Genomic DNA, 26,051 nt, shown 5'->3' on the forward strand with positions numbered 1-26,051 from the left:
GTGATCTCTCTGTGTCAAATGAATAAATAAAATCTTTAAAAAAAAAAATAAAATAAAATAAAATAAAAAATAAAAATAAAAATGTTTAAGATGGCAAATTTTATGTCATGTGTATTTTACAATTAAAAAAAAGGGGGGGGGAAATAAGCAGCTTCTTCAGCATCCAGACAGCAGAAGGACATTATAAAAAGGTTATAAAAAAGGTTCTGTTTTGTTGAGAGAGAGCATGAGCCAGAGCCAGAGCCAGGGCCAGGGCAGTTGGCAGAGCCCAGCATAGAGCCTGATGCAGGACTCAGTTTCACGACACTGAGATCATGACCTGAGCTAAAATCAACAGTCAGATGCTTAACTGACTGAGCCACCCAAGCACCACAAAAAAAGTGGGGGGGGGCATTTACTTTTCTTTTTTAAATTATTTATTTGACAGAGAGATAACAGCAAGAGAGGGAACACAAGCAGGGGGAGCGGGAGAGGGAGATGCAGGCCTCTTGCTAAGCAGGGAGCCTGATATGGGGCTCGATCCCAGAATCCTGCGATTATGACCTTAGCTGAAGATAGACGCTTAATGACTAAGCCACCCAGGTGCCCCCCAAAAAAGGTTTTTAAAAAAATAAAAAGAATCAGGCCACCCTGAAATTAACACCTACCAAGATCAACTGGCAGTAGCAGAATGACAATGGGATGTGGGATATTCAGAATGACAATGGGATATTTACACAGTCTCCCCAGGAATGCAAAAAATGTGAAAACTATGGAGAATTTCAGAAATCAAAACAACAAAGTATCTGGAAAAGCAACTATGCTCAAGCAGGAATCTGCAACCAGAGACAAGGAGTTCCGGGATCTAAAATAGGATCGTTTTAAAACTCTGTTGACAGGTATGGAAAACTACCTCTGTCACTCCTGCTCTCTAAGCTACCCTGTCTATGGAGTGAATGCTAGTGTGGACCTAGCCCCCGGCATTACCTACTTGGTACAGATGCGCCAACCACAGGGCTTTACAAGGAGAAGGGTAGACCTCAGGGATTCTATCCTCCATTACAAATTCAAAGTGGCCTCCCAGGACAAATCAATGGCACATGAATTTAAGATGCGTGAGAGATTTCCAGGCCCAACCCAAGCATCCAAGTACTACAGTTCCAGGGAAATGGCCCAAACCACGTCCATAAGATCACTATGACGGTAGCGGTTTTATTCTCAAGGGATAAAGCTGAAGACCCATGACCATGGGAGCCACATCCTAGGGATGAAAGGGTCCTGCCTCAAAAGCACTACTTCAAAATTAAACAAGAATTTTCCTAGCAGGGTTAGATAAACATTGATGAACCCCCCCCCAAAAGAAAAGAAAGAAAGAAAGAAACAACAGACCCCAAATGGAGTCACTTGTGTCAAGCCCTACAACAGCAAGCCAATATTTAATACCTAATTGCATGTTCAATCTTTCCCTGGAATGTAATCTTAAACCAGTCAATCTAGACTCTTCTCTGTCAGCAGTAGTGAAGCATCTGCCTGATAGACCCCTTCCGTCCGCCAAAGAAGGTTATAGATTACTCCTTCCTTGTTCCTGTACCTTCTGCCTACAAAAGTCTCCCGTTACATAGAGCTCTTCAGAGCTCCTTTCTATTTGCTACATGAGATGCTGCCTCACTCATGCGTCACTGAATAAAGACAAATCCTCAGATTTACCCAGCTGAATTTTTTAGGTTTGTTTTTTAACACCATCCATGCCTCCTGCAGATAACTAAAAATGCTGAATAAAATACCTGCATATATATGTATATGTTTCTTTCTTTTAAGATTTTTATTTCTTTAACAGTGAGACAGAGAAAGAGCACAAGGAGGCAGAAAGACAGGTAGAGGGAGAGAAGCAGGCGCTCCGCGGAGCAGGGAGCCTGATGTGGGGGCTCAATCCCAGGACCTTGGAATCACAACCAGAGCCAAAGGCAGACACTTAACCTACTGAGCCATGCAGGTGACCCGTATGTATTTATTTCTTAGAAGTTTTTTAATCAAATTAGCCTTCAGCTCATCCATACCGTAGAAAGCTACGGAACAGGGAAAATGAAGGGAGTTGGACACAACCCAACCGTGCTGAGTGAGTCAGAGGTCTACAGTAGGACTCCGTGTCTGCGATGTTCAAACACAGGCAAACACTAAACAGTAAGTTACTCAGAGATTGGTCACAGGCGGTAAAACTACTGAGAAAAATCAAGAGGCCACCAGGATGGCTCAACCTGTTAAGAGGCTGACTCCTGATCTGGGCGCAGGCCATGATTTCAGTGTCAGAGATCCATTGCTGAGTAGGGAGTCTGCTTGGGATTCTCTCTAAGTAAATGAATCTGGAAGCAAGGACGGAAGGAAGGCAAAGCAGCGAGGGAGGGAGAGAGGAAGGAAGGGAAGGCAGAGAAGTCCGGAGAACGGCTACTACAAAAGGACAGCTGTGGGGCAAGGCCCGTCAGCAGATGGGGGGGTGCTTATAAGATCTAGTCTTTTTTATTCCTTAACTTGGGGGATAGAAACATAAACATCTATTATTTTGTTTTAATGGATCTTTATGTTTAATGTATGCATATGTTTTAAATACCTCTTCTGTGTGATATATTTTGTAGTAAACATATGGCCAAAAAGAAAGAAAAGCTATGGAATGTTACACGGCTTTTAAAGAGCGAAGCCCATGTCTGAACTGATACGGGAAGATCTCTAACACACTGGTAAGTGACAATGGCATGGAGCAGAGAGAGAGGATAGGAGGAAAAAGGAACAGAAATAGATTTGTATTTTAAATGGACCCATCATCTCTAAAAGGACAGACAAGACACTTGAACCAGAGGTGGTCTCTCGGGAGCGGAACTAGGTTTCAAGAGATCACAAAACAAGGCTTCTGTATACGTCTATTGTGTCAGATGCAAACATTACTTAGCTAAAACACATGCTTTTTTTTCTTTTTAAGTTAAACCCTAACCCCTGCTTTACCAAGTGGTAAACTTGTTGTAAGAAGACTAGGCTCACGTGTGGTGCCTCTAGGGATGAGGGAGCAGAAGGCTGGCTGAAGACAGCAGAAGCTGACCCCCTGCACACACACACCCCCACTCTGGGGTGGGACAGGTTGACATTCTTCCAGAAACCTCCCAACTGTCTTCATGTTAACACCCTGCTAAAGGGGAAAAACAGTATTAACTTGACAATGGCAAGGCCTCCAATATGGAGTATGTCTTCTTTAGCATATGAAAGTTCTTTTGAAACCCTTTTCCTTACTCCCCCCACGCGCCCCACCTACCCACCCCCACACCCAGCCAAGTGTACAACCAGCCACCCCTCACAATGCCAGCGCAGCAGCTCTCTCTGCCCACGGGTCCTGTCCTCGAGCTTTAACAGACCACCATTTTGCACCAAAGATGTCTCAAGAATCCTTTATCAGTCGGCTCTGGACCTCACCTCACTGAACTTCACCTATATTCCAAAACCACGCCCCGAGGGCCATTGCCTGGGTCACTCCTGGGCATCCTGACTCCTCTGTAGGTTTTCCACCAGACCTCAGTTCTCAGGGCTGAAGGCACTCCACCATCCCAAAGATTTCACCGCAAGGGTACCGCAGCCCATCCAAGTCCAGAATCCTACAGGGACCCTGTGATACTCTAATAATAAATAGGAATTTGGTCTTTATTCCCGGTTTCCCTGGCATAAAAGATTCTAAAACCCCTGCAATTTCCAGAGACCGGAGCGGGGGGGGGGGGGGGGGGGGGGGGGGAGTAGGGTGTCTTTTGCTATTCACAACAAGCCCTTTTCAACCACACCAGAGTCTATGTTAATGAGATCACTCTTGGTGTGCCCCTAGATAGAGTTCGGGAGGGGGCTGGTTGCCAGAGGAACCAAAGGTGAGATTACAGGGTTGGACGGCTCAGCCCCATCCCTGGGCCTCAGGAAGGGAGACTGGCTAAAGATGGAGTTAATCAGGAATAGCCAATCATGCCTGCGTAATGAACCCTCCATAAATACCCTCAACAACAGAGTTCAGAAAGCTGCTTGCTGGCGAATGCCTCCGCGTGCTGGAAGGGAGGCGTCCCCCCAACTCCACCGGAACAGAAGTTCCTGTGCTCAGGATCCTTCTGGACTTTACCCAAAGCACCCCTTCATCTGGCTGTTCATTTGCATTCTTTATAATAATCAGTAAACGTAAGTAAAGTCAAGTCTCTCCCTGAGTTCTGTGAGCCGTCAGAGCAAATGATCAGACCCAGGGAGGTGCTCCTGGGAACGCCATCTTACAGCCTGTCGGTCAGAAGTAAGGCAACGCAGCATTTGTGACCAGCCTGTGAACTGGAGGCCATCTGTTGCGACTGAGCCCTTAACCCAAGGGGTCTGCACGAACTCCAGGTGGTTAGTGTCAGAACTGAATTAAACTTAGGACACCCAGTTGGTATCAGTCAGAACATTGGTTGTGTTAGGAAAACTACCACGCATTTAGTGTCTGAAATGTTGTGGGTGAAAACCCACCATGAGAGATCTTCCGACGGGAACCCAACACTGACTGGACCCTTGGGCTTACTCTGCTTGGCTTACTGATCTGGGACAAAAACCTCAGAGAGACGGTGGCTGAAATGTCCTCCTGGGACCATGAATCTGCTAGAAACGGCGGTATTTGGCCTCTGCCCTGCACATGCCCTTCATCTGCCTCCTGGGGAAGAAACCCCGTTTCAAGCTGAGTTCTCTCCAGCTGGGGACGTGAGCTAGGAGGACGAGGAAAACAGACTGAGAGCTGTAAACACCACCAAGAGTGAGGCCAGCTGCAGGAATGGATGCAGACCTGTGTGGGGAAGGGAAAGCCGCCATCCCCTCACTCAGGCCGGGTCTCAACGGCCCTCAGCAGGAGCCCCACCCGTCTGTCCTGCTCACCAAACGCCACTGCAAAGCCCCGGCACGGGAAACACAGAACAAGGCAGGTGGAAGAACAGAGGCGGAGTCATACATGCGCACGCGGCGCGCGGAGTGCGCAGGGAGGACCCCCCAGCATGCCTCCCTCCCCTTGCTCCTAAAACACGTGAAGAATAAAACCTCTCAAATTTAACCTCCGCAAATACACCGTTTTGCCTAGAGTAAATGCCAGGCAGTTCCAGCTTCCACCTCCCCAGCCTTGGAAGGAAAGGGAAAGTTGCAATTACTGGAAGCCCTTTCTCTCCTGAAGAGCCCCGCCTGCCAACCAAGGGGCCGGGGGCTCCGACAGGCCACCGTGCAGACGACACGCCGGGCTCTCACCCGGGCCCTGTCAGCAGCTCCTGCCCTAAAATCGGCAGGAAAGGGCAGGCCCCAGGAGGCTACAGCTGGGGAGGTTCAGGAACTTTGCTTTCTCTCTCTCCACATGTCTTCTCCAAGTGCGTTTTCGGGACTAGCTGCTCTGGTCTCAAGCAAACTCAATTTTCTCAGGAAACGGAGCGTGGGGCCTAACAGCCCAGCCCAACCGCGCATTCCACGCCAACTCCCTGTGTCAGGCCTGTCGGGTCTGTCTCTTCGGCTCCACGAATGCGGTTGTTTTTCCAGCTCTGCATCTCTGCATCTCTAGATGGAGGCAGAGTTGAAAACTCGAGCTGAGTCCTTCCCGCACTGCACCCAAGGCGACCTTCCTTCCGGAGCGTACCTGCAACTTCCCACCCATGGCCGCCCGGTCGGAGCCCCTACAACAGCCGCTTCTCAGAGCTGCTCTCCCGCCCTGAACACCTGCCTCTCCCCACTGCAGGCGCGAACACAGTCCCCAGGAGTTTCTCAAAACCCCATCTGCCCGTGGGTGGTCGCCCGCTCAAGCCTCTCGGGCTGCTTCTCGCCGTCTCAGACCCCAGCAGGCAGCTGGCCATTCAGGGAATGAACCCCCCAACAGCAGCCATTCTTCCAATGGGGTTTCCTAAGTGCAGGGCCGGTGGGTCTAGCAGCGAACACAGCAGGTGCGAACCTCCACCCTCCAGGGGCGTCCCCCGTCTTCCGCCCACCAGCGAGGCCGGGGCATCGCCCTTCCCGGTGCCCAGCTTTTCCCAGCGCGGTGACTTGTCTCCATGCGCCGCCACTCGAATGCTGTGCTCTCCTCTCTGTAGAGGCGGCTTTCAGGCCAACAGGCTTAAGCGATGACATGGAGAAAGTGTCCCCAGCGCGCCCCTGGGCTGAATGCCGACAGGACCATTGGGCGACTCACCTCAAAGTACCCACAGGCCCTAACTAACCAATGGGCTACTTACAGCCACAGTTTGGCAGTTACCCAAATAGGGAGAATTCTGCCCCGGCACCTCCTCACCCCCCCCACTGCCTCGGGGCAGTCTCTGCTTTGCCGTCCTGACCTCTGCTCCCTCGCTGTAGTCGATACACCTCCATTTCTGTTGTTCTGCCTCAGCTGAATGCCGTCACTGCCCGTGCCCAGGCGTCCACCCCACATCTGGGGGCCCTCACATCTGGGAGAGATACCCCATCTAGACACCATACTCTCTGCCAGCCCAAATAGGACCCCCTGTCTCAGAGCCAGCTCTCCCAAGAAGTCCATCCTGAGTAGCCACCCACCCGACCCCGTGCCCTCAACCTGCAGGCCCTCGGGCTCCTGCGCTCTGCCCCACACGGCTCCCCTGCGGCCGTCCTCCCCCAGTACAACCAACACAGCCACCGCGATGACGTGTCTGCCAGGGCTGCTTCATGGAAGTGATTTCGTTTAATTCCCCCAATGGCCCTGCGAGGCAGGTTTTATTGTCGGTATTTTACAGAGGAGGAAACCAAGGCTCAAAGGGACTCAGGAACTTGCCAGAAGTCACAGGGCTGGGAAAGGGCCAAACTCCACTCCTGACCACCTGACTCCAGAGTCCTGCACTTAGCCACATCTCTGGGAAGCGCTGGCCTCCAGCCTGGCACTGAGCATCTCCCGGGCACAGACACAGCCCATGGTGAGGGCCAGTTGCGGCGGCCCCTCGTTCCCAAGCGAGCACATCCCGTGCCCCGGCACATGCCTGCCTCCTCCCCCCAGCCGTGGGATACGTGACCAAGGGCAAGGGTCATGTCAGATCCCCACTCTGGTGACCCTACCGCATCTAGCAAAGGGCAATGCCTGCCACAGGGTCACAGCAAGTGCCTGAAGAGAAGTTTCTTGGAATCTGCACAGCAGTTACCTCTGCCCTTCTTAAAGCATTCAGCTGTGACCCGCAGGATTAGGTCAGGGGGAATTTATCCTGCCAGATACTCGAACTTCCATTTAAGACGATCGGAGGGAAAAAGGAGGGAAAGATGGCTCGGGTTGATAAAAACACCAACTGTGGTCCTGCAACCGGCTGGAACCAAACCGGCAAAAGCCCGGAAGACGGAGCCAAACTTCAGGTCTCACGGAAGTGGCCCAGGCTTCAGCCCTGGCAGGGAGGAGACCCTGCCCGGACGGGAGGCTTCCAAATGGCTCGAAGTCCAAGTGACCACAAACGGCTCTAACCGAGGAAGGTAAAAACCGCCGTCAGGAGAGGAACTGTGAAGCCGGGAAGACTGAGTTTCAGGGTGATCGCTTCAGCCCCGCGCACGTGTCACCGCGCCACAGCCACATCACTTCTGATCCCCCGTGGGACAGCAGGGAGGACTCCAGGCCAGGCATCAAGGTGCTGCTTTCAAAGCTTCCTGGCAGAGCCGGTGGACTCACTGAAGCCCTCTAGCCTCTGCTGTCATCCACAAACAGCAAATCCATGACCTTGACCAGTGCCAGTAAGAACTGTCTGACGACATGATGACTCTGGAAAGGACTCTACACCTACGAGGAGCGTTTCCAACGACAGAAGCAGCAGAACACAGGCAGGCGGCGCAGGGGTGTCCTGGGAAGTGCTGCCTGGGATTAAAACTCCAGAATCTGCTGAAACCTTGACTGCGCATCATGGGCAGGGGAGAAGCTGCCTCTATTAGATTATAGCAGCTGTTCTATTTTTCTTGAGGCAAAACTTTCTTTTTTCTGTCTCGTAATTCTATTCTGCTATTCCCTAAACAGTCAGTAAAATTTTGTGAAATGTCCAGTAATATATTTTTTTAAGATTTTATTTATTTATTTGACAGAGAGAGCTCACAAGTAGACAGAGAGGGAGGCAGAGAGAAAGGGGGGAAGCAGGCTCCCCACTGAGCAGAGAGCCCGATGCGGGGCTCCATCCCAGGACCCTGGGATCATGACCTGAGCCGAAGGCAGAGGCTTAACCTACTGAGCCACCCAGGTGCCCCTCCAGTAATATTTTTAAAAGCTGTACTTCGAGAAGTTATTAAACTGGTTGGTCTGCATCTTTTTTTTTTTTTTAAGATTTTATTTTTTTTGACAGAGAGATCACAAGTAGGCAGAGCAACAGGCGGGCAGAGAGAAAGGGGAAAAGCAGACTCCCCACTGAGCAGAGAGCCCAATCCCAGAACCTGAGATCGTGACCTGAGCTGAAGGCAGAGGCTTAACTCACTGAGCCACCCAGGCATCCCATGGTCTGCATCTTTCAGGCAAAATGAGGAGGTATGAGGAGAGAGGCAGTAACTCTGAGACAGGGAGAATGAGGTCCCATGCACAAGAGTAGACAGACAGCTAGCCAAAGAAGGAAACAACCCAGGCAGATTTCATTCATTGAACAAATATTCTGGGGGGCCTGTTATGTTCTTGGCTTGCTAGAACACAGAATAAGCATCTCCTAGGCATTTCTAGAAATACTTGGGGAGGGAAACTTGGTAAAAGACTTCCTGCAGATCAAGTGTGAAAGGACCTCAGTTGTTAGTTAGGGACTAAACTGACATGTCATCCCTGAGGATAGAAGAGAACCGAGCTGTCTCAGACTCAAAGGTCAAATACATTGAAAGTTTGCTTCATTAGACATCAGTGTTCATCCTACTGCCTCCGGCCTCTGTGGTTTGCAGGGAGAAATCAGCTCTTAATCTTACCAAAGATCCCTTGTTGGGCGCCTGGGTGGCTCAGTGGGTTAAAGCCTCTGCCTTCAGCTCAGGTCGCCCTGCATCGGGCGCTCTGCTCTGGGGGGAGCCTGCTTCCTCCTCTCTCTGCCTGCTTCTCTGCCTACTTGTGATCTCTGTCAAATAAATAAATAGAATCTTAAAAAAAATTAAAATCCCTTGTAAGTGATGAGTTGGTTAAGCACTGCTTTCAAGATTCTTTTTTTTTTTTTTTTAGATTTTATTTATTTATTTGACACAGAGAGAGATCACAGTGCGGGGGGAGGGTGGGGGGGCGGGGAGGGCAGCAAGCTCCCTGCTAAGCAGAGAGCCTGATGCAGGCTGATCCCAGGACCCTGAGATCAAGACCTGAGCCAAAGGCAGAGGCTTAACCCACTGAGCCACCCAGGCATCCCTGCTTTCAGGATTCTTTTGTTATGCCTAGGTATGGCTCTCTTTGTGTTTTCCTACTTGGATTTCTTGAAGCTTCCTGGGCACATAAATTATTGTTTTTCATCAAATTTAGCAACTTCTTAGCCACTATTTCTTTAAATATTCATCCTGCTCCTTTCTCTACATCCTCTCCTTCTAGGACTCCAACACGCGCACACTGTTTACCAGAAAGCCACAGGGGGGTCCGGCTGGCTTTAGTCGGTTAAACATGCAACTCTGGATGTTGAGGTTTTGAGTTCAAGCCCCACGTTAGGCCTAGAGCTACATTTAAAAAAGAAAAAAGAAAAAGCCACAGGCTCAAAGAGGTGTTATGTGCCCGTAGGAGGGACAAACCAAGACTTAATTACAGTGTCAACCTCCCTAGGAGTGGAATCTTAAACCAATCAATCTGGAATTTTCTGATCAGTTCTAAAGAGGTCATCTGTCACAAGGGCCTTTCCAACCCCCAGAGAAAGATAAGGCAATCCACCTAATAAGATCGCGCGCCTCACCCTCCCTCCGGTAAATACCTTCCTTTAAATACCAGGTACCACTCCCCAGAGCTCCCCTCTACTTGCTAGCCTGGATGCTGCCCAATTCAGGAATGACTTAATAAAACCCAATTACATCTTCAAATTTACTGAATTTCTGTTGTGTAATGACACTGATAGGTTTGATGGTTTTCTGCAATCATCTGAGCCTCTGTTCATTATCCTTCATTCTTGCTCCCTTCTGTTCCTCCAACAGCATAACCTCAACTATCCCAAAGTTCACGGATTCCTTCTTCCGCCTCCTTTATTTCACTATTCAGCCCCTCTAGTGACTTTTTCATTTCAGCTACTACATTTTTCAACTTCTGAATTTCTTTCTGGTTCTTTTTTCATAATTTCTATCATAATTTCATAATTTCTATCATAATCGGCAAGGCACTGTTCTCATAGTTGAGTTCATTAGACACGTTTTAACACAGCTGATCCAAAGTCTTTATAATAAAGTCCAACAAATTAGCTTTCTTAGGGATAGTTTCCGTCAGGAACTATAAATACACCCCGTGTATATGCCATTCTTGTTTCTTTGCAGGACTCATAATTTCTGTTGAAAGAAAGATTTGGCCATTTCTCCTTGGACTGCTGCAAGCCATTAATTCCCTTAGTTCTGAAAAAGATGATTTTGACAATTTTTGCCAGCTTTTTTCATTTCTTTAGGAAGGTATTTTTTTTTTAATATTTATTTATCTGACAGGGAGAGGGATCACAAGTAGGCAGAGAGGCAGGCAGAGAGAGGGGGGAAAGCAGGCTCTCCACTGAGCAGGGAGCCTGATGTGGGGCTCGATCCCAGGACCCTGAGATCATGACCTGAGCTGAAGGCAGAGGCTTAACCCACTGAGCCACCCAGGTGCCCCCAGGAAGGTACACCTTTTAAGAAGTCTTTATTTCACTATTTCCCAGGAATCTCTATCTCATACAGCATTTAGAAAAAGGTTTTCATTTTTCATCACCCCCAAACAATCTGTTGGAGAACAGGAGTAAAGAGAGGAATTTTTTTTTTTAATATCTTATGGATGGGGCACCTGGGTGGCTCAGCGGGTTAAAGCCTCTGCCTTCAGCTCAGGTTATGATCCCAGGGTCCTGGGATCGAGCCCCACATCAGGCTCTCTGCTTGGTGGGGAGCCTGCTTCCCTCCCCTCCCCCCGCTGCCGCCTGTCTCTCTGCCTACTTGTTATCTCTGTCAAATAAATAAATAAAATCTTAAAAAAAAAAATCTTACGGAGCCCAATGACCCAGGGATCATTATGGATCCCAGGACCCTGGGATCATGACCTGAGCTGAAGGAAGATGCTTTAAGTGACTAAGCCACCCAGGCGTCCAAAAGAGAGGAATTCTGGTAGTTGAAACCCAGTCCCTGCTATTAAGTGCCACATAGTATTGTGAGTTGCACCCTTCTCTGTATTTTTTTTTTAAGCTGATTATTCAAAATTAAAAGACACAGCAAAACAAAGCAAAACAAAAATTTAAACACGTAATTTTGTAATTCCAGCATCCAGGGAAAAAATTTTGGTATAGCATTCCAAAATAACCAAAAAGGAGATGCTACACATTCTGTTTCATGATATACCTTTCTCCAATAAAAGCATCTTGTTCTAAGGTAACAAATTAGAAAGCAAGTTTGATTAGGGTAACGTGGGCTATTTTAAAAGCTATGCTGTATGACACTGAACAGACTACACATGCGGCGACACTTTTTTGATGTGTATGTTGGTGGTTTCCCATTTTCTTTCATTTTTTCCATTTTTAAGATTTATTTTTAAGTCATCTCTACACCCAATGTGGGGCTGGAACTTACAACCCTGAGATCAAGAGTCACATGCTCCATCAACTGGGCCAGCCAGGTGCCCCGGTTTCCCATTTTCTGCTATAAACATGTGGATCTGAACAGCCCAGTTTGTCAAGTCTAGAACTGGCATTGCTGTGCTGAATGCTCTATTTATTTATTTACTCTAAGTTTTACGTGTGATCTCTCTGTCCCCCGTCATTTAAAGCCCTGCCTGTGGTGGAGGAGCGCCCCTTCCTCTCTCTCTGAACAGAGATTCTGTTAGCGCAGGGAGGTCACCGCCATCAATAAACTCCAATACGCTCTACATTGTCACACACTACCGCTTCACCACCTGAAGGGGAAACTCAGAGCCAAAGCTGAACACAAACTGTATTTCAAACAGCAAAGCATTTTCAACCAGGTCCCACTAACTACCCACAAAGTTTCCTGAGGCCACACTCAGTGACGAGGATGGGAATGCAAGTCCACATTCATCATCTAACAACAAATCCATAAAAAGAAACTGATAGTAATGGCCCCTCCAAAGAGATCGGTAGCCCTGTACTGCAAGGTCAGGGTGAAGTCAGGGTTCTCACCATTTCTAGGAAGGTGAACCTGAAGAAAGGGAAAAGGCAGACGTGGGTTGTTGGTGCCAGGATTTCTTGGTAACCAAGACTGACCGGAAATCACCAGTCCTCCGAAGTCCCAGCCTCCCCTTCTCTTCATTTGAGAAGATGTAAGCAACTGATGGGTGGGGGTTGGAATGCCAGATCTAGACCCAGAAGACTGGGACTCGAAATTCTAGAACTGCTGGGTCACTGGCCTGATTTTACAGATAGTCCTTGGTCAGAGCAAGTGCTGGAAGATACACAGAACCTCAATTCCACCTAATTTGTACTTTTAATTCCACCTATTTTGTGGCCATAGTGCATGAGAAATGAAGCCTTAAATAGGTTAATTGAATCCAGTGATCCAGTCACACGGTATGGCAGCCTGGGTGGGAAAGTGTAGAGTTCCGTGGCAAGATCAGGCGATGTGATGCTTTGATCTGGGGCATATGGGCTGTGAGGCTCTCCCCATCTGGGAGCAAAACGGCAATGAATCAGGACTCTGCTTAGCAGGTGTCCTCAAAGGAAAAGACCTAGTTTCATCCTGGCCAGCAATCTCTTGAATTATAAAGAAATGTCATCTAGTCCAGAAAGAAACTCCTGAAGTTGCTTAGGAAAACAACTTACTATAGTTTGAAATCTAAGCAATTAAAGATTCTATAATTCCATGAAGTTAAAGCATTAAGAATAAATATGCCCAGGGCACCTGGGTGGCTCAGTGGGTTAAGCCTCTGCCTTCGGCTCGGGTCATGATCTCAGGGGTCCTGGGATCGAGCCCTGCGTCAGGCTCTCTGCTTGGTGGAGAGCCTGCTTCCTCCTCTTTCTCTGCCTGCCTCTCTGCCTACTTGTGACCTCTCTCTCTGTCAAATAAATAAATAAAATCTTACCAAAAAAAAAAAAAAAAAAGAATAAACATGCCCAAGAAAATAGAAACTATAGTATTTATAATTTTGAGTAAAGAAATCTGCACGTATCTGTTATTTTATGCACTTCAATTCAAGGGAATTCGGTCTGTTCAGAATTAACAAATCAGTCTCAAGATTCCGATTAAAATCAGACATGATTTTTTTTTTAAATTTATTTAACAGAGAGAAATCACAAGTAGATGGAGAGGCAGGCAGAGAGAGAGAGAGGGAAGCAGGCTCCCTGCTGAGCAGAGAGCCCGATGCGGGCCTTGATCCCAGGACCCTGAGATCATGACCTGAGCCGAAGGCAGCGGCTTAACCCACTGAGCCACCCAGGCGCCCCAGACATGATTTTAAGGAAGAATTTTATTAAGTTTAAAACCAGTGTGGCAGATGACGAACGAGTACACACACTCAAAGATGCTCACTATCATCAGCCACCAAGGAAATTCACACTGAAACCACAAGACACCAACACATGTCTTTTAGAATGGCTAAAATTTAGAGGACTGACCATATCCAGGGCCAGCGAGATGTGGAGAGACTGGAGCTCGTACACCACGGGTGGGCGTGTAAGATGGCACAGCCACTCTGGAAGAAGACTGGGCAAGTTCAGTTACATACACACCTACCATATGCTCTGGCCACTCCACCGCCACATGACTGCTCAAGAGAAAGGAACTAACTATGTGCCCGATAAAGACTTGGACACAAACATTCAGAGCAGCTTTATTTGGCACCACCCAAAACTGGAAACAACTGAAATGACCAACGGCAGGTGAATTAGCAAACAGACCGTGGGGCACCCACATACTGGACTGCTACCCAGAAGCCAAAGGGAAAGGACTACTGATGGGTGCGGCAACACGGACAAATCTCAAAGTAAGTGTGCTGAGCGAGAGAAGCCAAACAGAAAAGGATACACACTCTACGATTCCACTTATGTAAAATTCCCCGAAATGCAAACTGTTATCTACAGTAACAGAAAGCAGCTCAGTGGGTACTCACTCGGGAAGGGAGAAGCGGAGAGCAGTGGGAGGGGGGCTACCGAGCGGCACGAGGACACTTTCAGAGGTGATGGATGTGTTCACTGTCTTAACTGTGGTTAAGGTCTCCCAAGAGGAAACATACGGGGAAACATACAGTGTATGTTTCCCCGTATGTACATACAGCGCACACAGAAGATGAGCGATTTATTATGTTAACGATACCTCAATGAAGTGAGCAGAATAACTCCAAAATGTTAAAACATAAAACAATACTAAGAATGTTGAAGAGAATTTAACAGTCAGGTTAATTTATTAGACTTACAGGGATTATTTAAGCATTAGGGATGTTTGTTAAGCAGACAACTGGAAGTATTAAAACAATTAAAGAAAGTTGAATGCAATTTACAAATTCAATTTAAAATTTTCACATGAATTAAGTTCACAAAGGAATCAAGTCCTCATCAAAAGGTCCCTTCAAACTGGTTAGAATTTTCTAGAATCATGAGCAGAACAGAAAAATATATAGGCTTTACTTAAAAGCAAAATTTAAAAGACTAGAGGCACCGGCTGGCTGGCTCAGTTGGTTAAGCATCTGACTATTCATTTCTGCTCAGGTCATGATCTCAGGGTTGTGAGACTGAGCCCCATGTCAGCTCATGCTGGGCATGGAGCCTGTTTAAAATTGTCTCTCCCTCCCCTCTGCCCCTCTCCACCCTCTCCAGAATAAACAACACATTTATTATTAACGATTTCATATTAATAAATTTCACACTGATGAACAGCACAGCAGTAAAAGCACTAGAAGCAGACACTGATGTGCAAATACAACAGATCAGAGCACGCGCGCTCCGGAGTAACCACAGTCCCTCCCAGACCCTGGGCTGGCCAGTGAAAGACATGCAAAAGGTGCCACACAGATCCTAGAGACTAAGCATGACTCAGCACGGAGCGAGCACGGAATTTTCCCTAAGGCCCCGGCCAGGGATGGATGTCTGTGGGGAGGGAGGGGAGCTGCCACATGTGGAGTCTGGCCCCATTCCACACACAGCTGGTGGAAACGCACTCAGAGCAGCCCTGGCGATCCGCCCGCCTTCTCCGGCTTGCAGGCCAATCAGGGTAAGGAGCTATGGGACAGCGGTGGCGATGAAGGGGTGCTGGGATGACCTCCGCCACACCTTCTGGCATGCTACCTAAGACAACAACAACACACTCCCATCCCCCTCCCTCTAGGATCACCAAGGAGACAGCAGAGGAGGACAGGGCAGCCACCTTCTGTGGCAGTCTTAGTTCAGTAACTAAGGAAAACTCCAAGGACTCGGCGGGGACTTGGGGATGAAGCACCAGACAAGCCTTAACAGATCAGATGACACGGTCAAAGGCAGCCCTTCCTGGCAACTAATGCTCCCTTGCTGATGGATCTGGGGGAAGACAGGTAAGAAAAGAGGGCACTCTTTAAGAACCAGGGGGAAGGCCAGAATCTTGGATTCTGCTAATCAGCCTTCTCCGGGCCCCCATTTCTCAGCTGCATGAGACAGGTGGTTAGGGCTCTCACCCAACTCTCCCCGCTCTCCTCGGAGGGATGCAAGTAAGGGCAGTAACGTTCCACTCCACCAACCAAGAACAGAAGGCGAGAGCAAGCAGAGAGAACAGGGCAGTGGAACCTTTGTGGAGGGTACAGTCCATCAAAAATCCGTATCCATGGCCATAAAGCAGGCCTTTACTCTACCTGCTTTTCATGTGTTGAGAATTTTTTTTTCTTTTAAGGTAGGCTCCACACCCAATGTGGGGCTTGAACTCACAACCCTGAGATCAAGGGTCGCATGTCCTACCCACTAAGCCAGCCAGGCACCCCACTCCACCTGCTTTTCAAAGCAAACACAAACGTAGAGTGGAAACCGGCCACGGCTGGTCCAAGACCTAGAACTAGAGAGGGCTGTGGGAACATCTCAGAACATGTCAGAACAATGCCTGGGTCATGACCGGTCACCTGAGAAAAATCCCCACACAATGGGCGGAAACTCAAGAATCCCAACGCCAAGGAAGCTTCGCCCTGAGCACAGAGTCTGAGCTCTGGGGAAAGCTGGGAGCCACGAAGCCGCCAGAGCACCTGGCTATGAAGCGACCTGCCTCCGGGTGTGGGGAAGAGCCGTGATCAGTGCCTGAAACACAGGTGGGCGCGCCAGAGAGCGAGGCTCGGGCCAGGCCAGGACGTTCGTGCTGGACGAGCAGCGGGAGACAGGACTGGGTCACTGGGTAGATTCCTGCCCAGGGGATGCACTCAGACCAGGCATTGGGGAAACCCTGTGCTAGAGTAGCAGCTGGTTTCACGGGACAGGGCTGCCGGAGCACTATGTGGGCAAAGAAGGTCCAACTTCGCCCCTTCAGCCCCTTATCGCTGGGACTCCCGAAGGCTGGGTGTCCTTGTCTGGAAACACAGGTCAAGTGTTTTTACAGCCAGCTGACAGAGCCCCTCCCATGTCCAGCTTCACACCTCCCCGAGTCCCCCACTGCCTGGCTGCCTGCTCTACCCACTGACTCAAGGGGTCTTCCCTGAGACTGCCCAGCCCTAGACCTGCTTCTTGGGGTCCTGAGAAGCTCTGCTGCGCCCCCTTAACTAGCTTCCCCAGCCGCACCCTTCCAGACGTCAGGCCTCCTGCACAGGCTGCCGGCTACCAACTGAGGCCAGCGGAGAACCAGGTGTCACTTTCCCGGGTAAACCACGAGAGATCAGGAACAGACAAGGACTGGTTCTATTTTCCGAAACTCAGAGCTCGGCCTCTTTTATTTATTGAACTTGATGACTGACATGCCAGGACTGCGAACCTCTACACCTGCTCCTGGAGAAGACCCACGCGCATCCCAGCGGCCTGGAATGAGGCACGGACTTACCAGGCACAGACTTACCCTCAGTTTTCTGTCGGCTCTCAGAAGGCAGCTGCTATCTAAAGTAAAAGAAAAAAAGAAGTGTTATCTTCATTTCTTCAGGCATTCCCCCAGAGAACCCCAGAGTGGCAAGAACACAGCTCTAGAATCCAGCGACCTGTTCCTTTGCTTCCATCTTAGGGACCTGGGGCGGGGGTGGGGGCCCAGGACAGCACAAGGCTGAGAGCATCCTGGCCCTTGTCCAACAGTGTGGGCCCCACCCATGCCTCTCGGCCACCCATTCCCATAACCAGTCAAAGCCGCTTTTCTCATCTGTGAAATGGGGGTAACCGCAGCGCCCAGCCTGCCCGGTTTGCAGTGACGCAACACACACCAGCCACTGGCACGAAGCCTGGTACAAAGGACGCTCGCAGACATTAGCCGACGTGCTTAGTAAGAAGCGTTAGAGTAAAACCCTTTGCTGGCACCCACCACACAAGAACGAGAAGTTCTAAAAACCTTTTTTTTTTTTTTTAATTTTATTTATTCACCTGACGGAGATCATAAGCAGGCAGAGGGAGGGGAAAGCAGGCTCCCCACTGAGCAGAGAGCCCGAGGCGGTGCTCGACCCCAGGACCCTGAGATGGAGATCACCAACTGAGCCGAAGGCAGAGGCCCAACCCACTGAGCCACCCAGGCGTCCCTATTGTTTTATGTGAAGTGTTTTCTCTTCCTGCCCACCTCCATTCAGCCCACGCCCACTTTCTCAGCAGAGCTGTCTCCAAGCCTCAGGAGCTACCTACCCCTTGGATTCCCTGAGCCTGGTTCCTGTCTCACCAAGCAACTTGACACTAATTATGAACTGTCTTATGTGACCTGAGAGCTGATATGTCTCCTACTTCCCTATTTCCTCAGATCTTTTCCTTTAGTGCTAACATACACACAAGAGAGCACATCCCTTGTTTCAGACCCAAAGAAGCCCATCATTTTTTGGAGTTTTACAGACCACTTGGGGTTTTTCTTGTTTTTAACATTTTACTTATTTGAGAGCAAGTGACCATGGGGTGGCAGGGGGTATAGAAGCAGACCCGCTGAGCATGGCGCCCGACAGGGGGCCAATCCCATGACCCCAGGACCCCAAGCTCGTGACTAGAGCAGAAGCCAAGATGCTTAATGGGCTGATCCACCCCAGCGCCCCTGGACCACTTGTTTCTGAGAAGCCACACCTGTCAGCTCTAGCCATTGGTCAGTAAAGAGCAAAATGGAGACACAAGCCAGCAAGCTGCTGAATGGATTGAATCCATGTTCTAAGATCAGCTGCCTTAAGAAATTATGTCAAGGCTCGAAATCTTTGGGGCATTCAAGTCAATAAAATATTTATCAAGCACATACCTTGCATGAGGCAGCCATGCCAGAAGGTACAGGCTCTGTTCCCAAAAAGCCCAAGAGCAAATTGTCGAGGGCAAGCTAACAGAGGATGAAAACAGGTAATACAGGAGAGGGAACCAGGCACGGACCCCCGAGTCTGGCGGCCTGGGGCGGACGTGTACATGAGGGCCTAACAGCCCCTTGGTTGTAGGGCTATTGTCATCACCAAGTAATACATGCGGTGGGATTAGCAAAAGCCCACATCCAACTGAACAGACTTGTCAAGACTTAATAATGCAGGAAAGCCTGAGTCCAGAAGAGTTAGAGAAAACAAGGCTGCCAAGGAACAAGACGGGATACTAAAAGGAAGACACTAAAAGGCAAGTCTGGGATGATGGCAAGCAGTCTCAGATGAGGGCAGAGGCAGAAGAAGGTACCTGTGGAGAGAAACGGAAGGAAAAAACCCATGAGATGGCCTCACATCTTTTGTTCGGGGGTGAGAGGAATGTTCTTCCTTCCATCATTTCCCATGTCTACTATGGCGCCCTACTCCTTTGGCAGCTCAAGAACAGGTCTACAACTGAGACTAGAAGCAACTAGGACAGAGACCAAGGGAGAGTGAGTCAGGCCCAGATGAGGTTTCAGAGTAACAGGCAAAATGGCCCACTTCTGCAAAGGAGGCCTCCGGTGAGAAAGTAGCCCGCAGACAGGCACTCTCTCTCTGGATGGGAGGAGTCAGGGCCCAATCAGAAGAGGGTCAGATGCTGTTGGGAGACAGCCAACAAGAAGGCCCACCCTAATCCTCCAGGAAAATTGTCTACTCAAGGGAGGTGTCCAGCTCATTCGGCAGCGTGCCAGTGACAGATCTGCATGGTCTGGGGCCTGGCCAGGCCTTCCTCCCAGATTCGCTGCCCTAGAACAGTCATCAGTGCAGTTCCTAAATGGGACCCTTTCCTGGTTCCCCAACTTCCTCACTGGTTTCCAATTTGAGCCATTTCCAGTAATTCACCTGAAACATTTGTCCACAGCACTGACAAGTCACAGGGCAGAGGGACACAGAGAACTGCAAGTTGGAATGGCCTGGGTCTGAAGTCTACCCTGCCATGGTCCCAGGGCCTCTGTGAGCACTGTTGGGAGGACTGGTACCTGGCACAGCACCTGGGGTACTGGGTGCCAGAAGGGAAACAAGGAGAAAGCAAAGAAGAGGGCAAAAAAGAAGAAAAGGGGGGGAGAAAAAAAAAGGCAGGTGGCCTGTATTGGTACGTCAGAGGCAGCAAGGGTCCAGGCGGCTACCCAGCAGGGCGAACTTCCCAGAAGGATGATCCTGGAAGTGAGAACTGGCACAGGCTTTGGGAGAGAAAAAAGGGAATAAGGCACAGAGGGGACTTTGGGACAAATTGTAGAAACTTTGGCTGGCAACCGAATTCAATTCAACAAACAGATATTGAGCAACTATGGTGAACAAAGCCCATTCCAGCAGGGCAGGGCAGGGGAGCCACTAAGAACCAGAGGCCGCTTGCTCACACAGAACACAGACACACACAACCTGTAGCTGCTGGGCCCTCGGAGCCCAACCAAACCCCATTCTGCACTTGCAGACCCAATCTCACTTCTGCCTTTTTCTGCACCATAGCAAGCACCCTCACCTTGTTACATCTCCTGGAGAGGCCTCTTCAAAGTGCCCGGCCAAACCTTCTACTCAAGTGGGAAGTGCGACTCCTCCCATCTTCTCCCCCACACCTTCCTCAGCCTTTATCTTACAGGTTTTAGTTGCTTAAACTCAACTCTCCATAATAAAACCTGGACTGCTCAAATCCAATCACTGCTTCTTCATTGAAGGATCCAGTGGAACTGAAGAAGACTCATGACTCACCTCTTCCAGGAAGCCTGCCCCAGTCTCGCCTATTTCTCCTCTCCCTGGCCTTGGTGTGTGGTCTGATTTGTGGGCCTTTACTGAATTTCCTAGGGGCCTCCTAGAGACCACGCCGCATCCACGCTGGGCTCTCTACAAACATCTGTGGCACGCTGACTCACTGGTTAGGTTTTCTTTTTCTCTCCCCGGTTTGCCAGCAGTCCTAGGACAAGGATTAACCTCACCTCCGAAGTCTTCTTCCAATGCCCAGTTTAGGACTCCCAACATGGTAGGGGTGCAAAAGAATGCCATGGAGAGTTCCAGACTTAGGATGAGCACTGGGCAAACAGAAAAGCTGTCACTGACAGTAACCACAAACGCCAAGCACATCCAACCCCACCAGAAGTGTCTGCATCACAGGCAGGGAAAGGGTGGCAAGGGAAACCAGGGCTCCTGGCCCCAAGGAAGGCAAAGACACTGGAGGCTAATACTGGGATCTGGCAAACACCCGCACTTCCTGGAGCCTCAACTTTCTCAGCTGCAGAATGGGGACGACAGCCCTGGCCTCCTCTCGCTCACAAAAGGAGTGTTTCGATTTTTAAGACTCGTTTCAAAGCTGCCAGGAGCCTAGGGACTTGGCCTCACCCCAGCATGTGTCTGATGAGGAAAGAGCTCGAGAGAGGTGAAACAACTCACTCAAAAGTACACAAAACAAGTCCCGCTGGAAAGAACCTGCCAGGGCAGGTCCTCAAAGCCACGGCTCCGATTCCGATTCCGTGCCCAGGAGGGAACTTCCAGGACCGCCCGCTGCTCCTCACCGCCCCCGGCCAGTGCACTTTGTAAACTGCTACAAGCCCGAGAATAACGGGCTGAGTCCATCCCCACCTCCTCCTCCTCTCGGAGCAGCCTAGGACGAATCGCTGCTTCCCCCTCCGAAATCCATGGAACCGAGGATCCCGACAGGGTTACTACGAGAATCCCTACGGCAGTCGGAGTGCAGGCACCTGGAACACAGAAAACCCTCGCCTTGCACCCCACGGCTTTCTGCAGGGCTAAGCAACTTCTAGTACGTTGGGGAACGCTTGGGCTCCCGATTCTGACAGACTTGGGTTCCAACCCTCAGGGACCTCGCCCTTGGCATTTGAGGGTTCCGCGCGTCAGTTTCTCCATCTGCAAAATGGGCCCGAGGGCAGGAGTAAGGCCGCCGGCCGCCGAAGGGGACGCGGGGCAGACGGAGCCAGGCGAGGAGGCGGGCCGGGGTCCGGGCGACAGGACCCCAGAGCAGGGTCTCTGGAGCGCGTGCGCGCGCAGGGAGGAGGGCGGGGGTGGACCCGCGCGGGTCGGCCATCCCCGTGGGAGGGGGAGGGGGAGGGAAGGGGAGGGAGGGGCGGCGCACGTCGCGTCTCGCACCGCCCGCCGCCGTCTCCTCCAGCCGTCACTCGTGGAGCCCGCACCGCCTTGGCGCGCACGACCCTTACATAAGCGTCCCCCGCGGCGGTGCTGGCGCACGCCCACCCGCTCCGACCCGCCGCGAGTACAGGAAGGTGCGCAGCGCCGCCGGCACTCACCTCCGCGCCTCCGCCGCAAGTCGTCGCCACCGTCTCTACCGCCGCTACCTCCACTGACAGGGAACAGCTGCGGTTTCCGCGCAACCGAACTTGCTGCAGTCCTGGCCCCGCCTTACAGACTTCTTATTGGCTCAGGCAGCCCATCCCCTCCTGTTATTGGACAGTGACTCCCGTCACTCACCGCTCCCGGCTCAGGACTCCTCCCTACCCCCCGCCTACCCGTCACGTTTAAGCCTTGGCGCCCCACGTCAGCCCCGCCCCTCGCGTCGCCGGCGGGTCCCGGGATTGGTGAGGAGGCTGAGAGAGCCCGCCCCTGCCGCACCACCGCCTACTCCCTTGTCCATAGAGCCCCACGTGGGCCGCACCGCCGGGGCCTCCGCCCGCAATAGGCGGAAGTAACTGGGCTCCGGCGCGCTGTGATTGGCTGTCGGCGGGGGTGGGGAGGTGCGATTCATTCACCCGAGTAGCACGTGTCTCCGAAAGCCGCAAGCATAACAGATCGCACGGGGACTCAAGATATCTGGCCTGGACTTAAATGCACTGAGCTGATGGGGAAAAGGGGAGAGGAAAAGGGTTTGCGAAGGGCAGGGCGAAGGAGATGGCAGTCGTACCACACGGGTGTGCGTGATTTTGTCCCTTAGCTGTGGGAGTGGTGGTGATGGGCAAGAGTCCGTCTCTGTTTGACCTTGGACAAGCAAACTCATCACTCTGAGCCTCAGTTTCTTAATCTGCAAATCGAGACCCCTGGGGACCTAGAAGGTTTAGAAGGCTTGATTAAACAGAAAGCTTCATAAGCTGGGCTCTCTGCCAATTAGGAGATATGAGAGTGAACCAAAACCAAACAAAATCTCTGCTTTACATTGAGAGAAAAGACATAATAAAATATAGGGTACACCAGATGGTAATCAGGGCATGGAGGAAAAATAACCCGCTTCCAGACCGTGGTAAGGATCAAGGACTATGAGAACATCTTGTTAACCAGAAATTGTTGATTGAGTATGGAGAAATATTACAACTCCATTCCCTGTCATGTCTGTCACATTCTCTGTCTGTTTTGTCTCTCCAACTTTGTTGTCCTTCCTTCCACCTATCTGGCTGAACTTCAACATAGGTCAGTCCAACACAGTTATTTTAGTAGCAGAGCAAGGATTAGAATCCCAGTTCTCCAGATCCACATAGTGATTCGATTAACAATTCATTTGATTGTGCACCTATGATGACCCTAGTGCTATGCCAGTGCACAGTGGTGAAAAGACGGGCCCTGTGGCATCACATCGTAGAGCTTACATTCTATTAGATGCCCGTCCTAGGACACTTCCTGCATCAGAACTTCATTAATGCTGGAAAGAATTAAGCACTGTGACCTTAGGGCCCCTCCCTCTCTGGATTGAATTTCCTCTTAGAAGCCATTGGACTCTGGGTGCCTGGGTGGCTCAGTTGGTTAAGTGTCTGCCCTTGGCTCAGGTCATGATCTCACAGTCCTGGGATCTAGATCCTGCTGGGAGCCTGTTTCTCCCTTTCCCTTTGCCTGGAGCTTCCCCAGCTTGTACGTTCTCTCTCTGTCTCTCTCTCTCAAATAAAGAAATAAATAAGTAGATGAACTTGATAGACACTGAGTCCCCTATTATTCATCTAGCATGCCTACCTCATGATTTCAACATTTTCTGCCTGTATCTTATATCCCTCACTGTGCACATGTAAAATGTGGACCCTTGTGTCCCTCAGGAAAGGCAAAGCCCTGCTCTAGGGCTGGCCATGCTGTAGGCGCTATGAAGGTCAGGTCAGCCCTGGCTGGTCCCTGTGAACCTGTGGGGTTCGAATGAGCAAAGAATGGGTGGCTCCAGCCCGGTTCAGGTGATTCCCATGTCAACAACCACCGGGCAGAGGTCTGAACAAAGAAACTAATTGAGAACTAGAAAATGGACTGCTATGAACAGAAAAAGTGTGGGTTTTGAACAGTTAACACAGACATGTAAATTATCTAGTTCAAGTTAGATTAGGAAACAAGACACTTGTCCATTGGGGCTTTTTCCTACCCCCAGGCTGAGCTCCCTGAGAGGACAGTTAGAAGGGGTAGTCCATCCCAGATGGAGAAAACTGCCCAGACAAAAACCTGAGTGGAGAGCCTAAGGTGACTTTGAGCATCCCTCTGTATGGGCGTCTGTACCACGAGTGATGGAATCTCTTCGGGACAGGATGCCTGCTAGTGGGAAACACAGATTCTTGAGTACAACTCCATCGTTCTCACCAACCCAGAGGGCTTCGAATGACCAGCAGAATACTACTTGGATCCCTTTCTGGGGAATGAGATCCCTGCATTGCGTTGCTAGTTTAAGAAGCTCTCCAAATGGGGGGTGCCTGGGTGGCTTAGTGGATTAAGCCTCTGCCTTCGGCTCAGGTCATGATCTCAGGGTCCTGGGATCGAGTCCCGCAAGGGGCTCTCTGCTTGGTGAGGAGCCTGCTTCCTCCTCTCTTTCTCCCTGCCTGCCTTTCTGCCTACTTGTGATCTCTGTCTGTCAAATAAATAAATAAAGTCTTTAAAAAAATCATAAAATAAAAGAAGTTCTCCAAATGGTTCTAATGTGGGTCAGTGTTGAGACCCACTAAGAGACCAAGAGAAGTTACTCTCTTGGCTTTCTGATAATAATACTCCCCCTGGGGCTCCTTAAAAACAAAACAGGGGACGCCTAGGTGGCTCAGTTGGTTAAGCGTCTGATTCTTGATTTGGGTCAGGTCATCATCTCAGGGTGGTGCTAGTCCCTCTCCCTCTGCACCCCCAACCCTGCACATGCGCACTCTCATAAATAAATAAATAAATATTGTTTAAAAACAAATAAAAATAAAACAGATCCTGCCTCCCCCCATCCCTAATTCAGTAAGGATTCAGTAAATCTGGTGGTTGGGCCCAAGAATCTTTTTATCTTCTATTTATGTATCAAAAGCCCCAACTAATTCTTTTTTTTTTTTTAAGATTTTATTTCTTTATTTGACAGACAGAGATCACAGGAGGCAGAGAGGCAGAGAGAGAGGAAGGAAGCAGGCTCCCCGCTGAGGAGAGAGCTCGATGTGGGGCTTGATCCCAGGACCCTGGAATCATGACCTGAGCTGAAGGCAGAGGCTTTAACCCACTGAGCCACCCAGGTGCCCCTCTTTTTATTGTTTTTTTTAAGATTTTATTTATCCATTTGAGAGAGAGAGCACAAGTGGGGAAGGGCAGAGGGAGTGGGACACACACCCAGCTGAGTGTGGAGCTCAACGTGGGGCTTGATCCCAGTACCCTGAGATCAGGACCTGAGCCAAAGTCAGATGCTTAACCTACTGAGCCACCTGGGTACCTCTCAACCCCCAACTGATTTTAAGGCCACCAAAACCTTGGGAGACTTCGCTGAGTTCCTAAGAGGCTACAGGGGAAGATGAGGCAGGAAAGACAGCTCAGAGCAATGTGGAGGAGCTAGTGAGGAGTCTCCCTCTGGTGTATAGGGCCCACGCAGCACAGCTCAGTTGGAAGAGAGGGGTCCAAGGGTGGCCGCAGAGCAGCTCATGGGCTCCTGTTAAGCTAGGATTATGTCTGCCTTACAGCTTCTTAGTATCAGTCACTTTCTGGAAAGTTCTTGGTTTGTGTTTGTCTTCTGTATTCCCATTCCCTTTTCACATTTGAACGTTACCACTACAAGAGTTGAATGTGGCATACAGCAGATGCTTAATAAATAGTCAGCAAATGAAGGAATGGGAGTCATCAGCCAACCCCTGAGGCTGAGTGGAATCCACCAATAGAGAGGCGAGTTCAGAGGGCACCACATCTAAGCGGAAGGGGAGAGCTAAAGAGGGGGAGGGCATGGGCTGGCGGGAGGAGCAGAGTCTGAGGAGGGAGGCGTCTACAGTGCCCCAGACCAGGAAGGAGGAAGGGGGAGACAGGAGACAACAAGATACAGTCACTCCACCGCCATTTTGGCAACACCCAATGGAAAAAGGAGCTACTTGTCCCCCACCAAGCTGCTCTGAGACCAGAATGGGGAGACACACCTCAAAGCGTAGGATTCTAAAACAGTGTAGTGCTGTGCTAGAGATAATGGCCAGAGTGCAATCCCAAAGAGGGATTCCTTACTCCATGAGAGGGGTGTAGAGGGCTTCCTGGAGGGGGCGATGCCTATGCTAAGTCGATAGTTGATAGATAGATAGACGGGCAGAGATAAGTTGAGAGCTTATCAGATAAATTTATTGGTAAAAGGAATCCCATTCAGAGCCTAAAC

General features: G+C 50.1%; 1 protein-coding gene across 2 annotated transcripts in view; it reads right to left on the reverse strand.

Moving 5' to 3' along the window:
* Window positions 1-21,907, reverse strand: part of PC (pyruvate carboxylase) — a 96,590-nt gene extending 74,683 nt beyond the window's left edge. The window contains exons 1-2 of one of the 2 annotated variants that reach the window (XM_032357562.1): window positions 21,802-21,907; window positions 17,056-17,093 (exon numbers count right to left, since the gene is read on the reverse strand). The gene's annotated coding sequence lies outside the window, so the exon portion shown is untranslated. Of the gene's footprint in view, window positions 1-17,055; window positions 17,094-21,118; window positions 21,267-21,801 lie in introns of those variants that run through there. The other variant, XM_032357563.1, reaches the window with a different exon arrangement.
* Between the last annotated feature and the right edge of the window lie 4,144 nt (window positions 21,908-26,051).

This window comes from Mustela erminea, chromosome 9 (assembly GCF_009829155.1).
Source record: "Mustela erminea isolate mMusErm1 chromosome 9, mMusErm1.Pri, whole genome shotgun sequence".
Lineage (NCBI taxonomy): Eukaryota > Metazoa > Chordata > Mammalia > Carnivora > Mustelidae > Mustela > Mustela erminea.